We start from the raw sequence: 3,567 nt of genomic DNA, 5'->3' as shown, positions 1-3,567 counted from the left end.
AGAGAGAGAGAGAGAGAGAGAGAGAGACTACAGGTCAATACCCTTGATGAATACAGAAGCAGAAATACTCAAAAAGATACTTACAAATCAAATTGAACACCATATAAAAAGAATTATCCATCATGATCAAGTGGGATTCATTCCTGTGTTACAGGGCTTGTTCAAAATGCGCAAATCTTCAACGTGAAGATTACCTAATAGAGTCCCCCTTAGGATTTCCTGTAGGGCTGAATGAGTGATGATGAATTCCTTCAATTTTTGTCTGTTTGGGAAAATCTTTATCTCTCCTATTCTGAATGACAGGCTTGCTGGATAAAGAATTCTTGGCTGCATATTTTTTCTGTTCATCACGTTGAAGATCTCCTGCCATTCTCTTCTGGACTGCCAAGTTTCAGTAGCTACGTCTGCTACTACACTTCTGTGTGTCCCTTTTTATGTTAGGGCCCATTTATCCCTAGGTGCTGTCAAAATTTTCTCTTTATCCTTATATTTGCCAGTATCACTATGATATGCCGTACTAAAGATAGATTCAAATAACGCATGAGGGGAGTTCTCTGAGCCTCTTGGATTTCAATGTCTGTTTCGTTCCCCAGGTTTGGGAACTTATCACTATTATTTGTTCCAGTACACCTTCAGTCCCTCTCTCTCTCCCTTCTGGAATTCCGATGATATGGATATTCTTCCGTCTGATTGCATCACTTAGTTCTTGAATTTTTCTTTCATGCTCCTGAATTAATAATTTCTCTCTCTATCTTGGCTTCCTCTTTTTCTATAATGCATCTTCTAAGTCACCTATTCTCTTCTATGCATCTTCAATCTGTGCTGTGGCCACCTCCATTTTATTTTGCACCTCATTCATAGCATTTTTAATTAATCATAACTATTTTTAAGATCCATGGCCTTTGCAGCAATACGGACTCTGCTGTCATTAATGCCTTTTTCAAGCCCAACAATTATTTTTTAACTATTTTTTTATTCTTGTTCAGTTATGTTGCTTATATCTCTTTTGATCAATTCTTTAGCTGTCACTTCTTCCTAGGATTTCATTTGAGGAGAGTTCTTCCGTTTGGTCATTTTGGCTAGCTTTCTATCTATTGTAATCTTTAAAAGCTTGGTATGCACCTGCACCAGTGAGTACTGCTATATTCAATGAGGCTCATAGACTGTCCAGAGCCTGGCATTCAGAAAGTATTCTATTAAAGGTATCCCTTGGTCTCTCTTTTTGTGACTTTGGTTATTTTATTTCCCTACTCTCAGTGATATTTTGGAATCTCCACCATGTGTACTTTCATTTGTTTCTTGAGGTAGCCATGGAAAGGAAACAGACAGACAAACAGATAGGAAACAAAAACACTCAAACACACAAACGAATCAAACAAACAAGCACACCGTCAAAAAAGAAAAAAGAAAAAGACAGTCTAAAAGCATAAAACCATAAATCCTAGCTACAAATAAAGAGGATGGTGGAGGCAGTGCTAATGGAAAAGCATATACAAATAGAGAAATGACAGTGGTGGGCAGAAAGGGAGTTTGAACTTTGACCAGGCAGAGAGACTAAAAGACTTAATCCAGAAAGAGAAAAATGAAGTATACAACAGGAGGGTAAAAGAAAAAATATGAAGACAATGTTACCCAGAGAAACTATATAGTCTGAATATTTCAGAGAGAGAGAAAGGAAGGTAAAGAAGGAGGTGTAGAACATGCATTAATAGGATGAATTAATTATGTCTGCTTCATCAAACCTGTAAGTATAATAACCAGCTGAGATGAGGGGAGAGAGAAGAATGAGAAAAGGGAGGATACCTCTGAATAGCAAAACTTGATCTAGAGTTAATCATGGCAATGCAGCAGTGCTGGTCTTGGTGGAAGGGCTGTTTGTTTCCACTGCATCTAGCTGGCTCCCTTAAAAGAAGCAGTTGCCCAGTGCATATGGGCATGGTTTGGTGTAGGCAGGTTCTGCCTCTACTGTGGGTCTTGCAGGCTGGTCACTGAGGACCCAGCTTGGTGGTTGGGAGGAGATAAATGGAGATCCCCCAGTCCCTTCTTCTCAAATCAGGTGTCCCAAATCACTCCTTTGGATCTGTTCTCACTGTGTCATGGGTGTAGCCAATGTGGACCTATGTCCAACACCCACCTGCGTTCTAGGCTCTCACTCCATGCACATTAATGATGCCACCCGAAATGTAATCCTGCAAGCCAGTGCCTAGCAGGAACTGAGCAGGGCACCAGGCAGGGGACTGGTTCCTCTTGATGGTGACTGCATCCCTTGTGTACCATCTACCCCAGAGGAAATTTCTGGGACTGCGGCACCAAGCCCAAAAAAGATCCACAGTTATTTTTTAAAAAAGAGTTTATTGTCAAATTGGTTTCCATATAACACCCAGTGCTCTTTCCCACAAGTGTCCTCCTCCATGGCCACCACCTACCTTCCTTCTCCCGCTCCCCCTTCAGGCCTTGGTTCGTTTTCAGTATTCAGTAGTCTCTCTTATTTTGCATGCCTCTCTCTCCCCAACTTTCTTTCCCTCTTCCCTTCCCCATGCTCATGCTTAGCGAAATAAGTCAGGCGGAGTAGGACAGATACCATATCTTTGCACTCATAGGTCTAACAGGAGAACAGAAGATCCGCAGTTATAGACGGGATATCTATCCAAAAGCCCTCCAGTTAGAGGTAGGATTATAGGACTCCTCTCAGCCCTGGGCTGAGGTTTTTCTCTTGTCCAGATACAGTTCTGCACTTCCACAGCCACTCTTTCTCTTTCATTTTTTTTTCCACAGAAGAAGATCCTTCCACTCCATGCCTCTTTGTCCCAGCCCGATTTTTATCTTCCCCAGTTCACAATCACGCACCAGTGAGGTTGTCTTCTTAGCAGACTCCATCTTCTTTCCTCCCAGACCCTTTGGGTTTAGAGTCCTTTGGCTTCAGCCCTTCTTTGTTTGAGAGATGTGGGCGGGAAGTATGGAACTCCTTACTTCGCCACCATCTTGGCTCTCTTGATATTCTTTTTCATTTGAATTACAAATTAATTTTCTAACTTTCATTTATTGTCACTTTTGTAACATGAGCCAACTAAGGGTGCTGCTATCTTATCTAGAATAGTTGTTTACTTCTCTTTTTCAAGAATCGAGAAGGCTTAGGGCACCTGTGTTGTTCATTTGTTTTAACATCTGACTCATGATCGGATTCAGATCATGATCTTATGGTTGATGAGTACAACCCCTCAATCAGGCTCTGTGCTGACAAACTGAAGCCTGTTTGGGATTCTCTGTCCCTGTCTCTTCGCTCTTTGCTGCTCCCCTGGTCACGCTCATGTTCTTTCTATCTCAAAAATAAATAAACTTGAATAAAGTTGGGGCACCTGGGTGGCTCTGTCAGTTTAAACATCCAACTTCCCCTCAGGTTATGATCTCATGATACATGGATCAAGCCCTGCGTCAGGCTCTGTGCTGACAGCTCAAAGTCTGGAGCCTGCTTCAGAATCCCTCTGTCTCTCTCTCTCTCTCTCTCTCTCTCTCTCTCTCTCTCTCTCTCTCTCTCTGCCTTTCTCTCACTCTGCATTTTCTCTTTCT

General features: G+C 41.9%; 1 protein-coding gene across 1 annotated transcript in view; it reads right to left on the bottom strand.

Moving 5' to 3' along the window:
• The window catches only part of LOC115294092 (olfactory receptor 14A16-like), a 10,593-nt gene that overhangs the window by 6,419 nt on the left and 607 nt on the right, over nt 1–3,567 (bottom strand). The window lies entirely within an intron of this gene.

This window comes from Suricata suricatta, chromosome 6 (genome assembly GCF_006229205.1).
Source record: "Suricata suricatta isolate VVHF042 chromosome 6, meerkat_22Aug2017_6uvM2_HiC, whole genome shotgun sequence".
In the NCBI taxonomy this organism is placed as follows: Eukaryota; Metazoa; Chordata; class Mammalia; order Carnivora; family Herpestidae; genus Suricata; species Suricata suricatta.
Note: the sequence above shows the minus strand (reverse complement) of the source record. Positions and strands in the feature narration are given on the sequence as shown.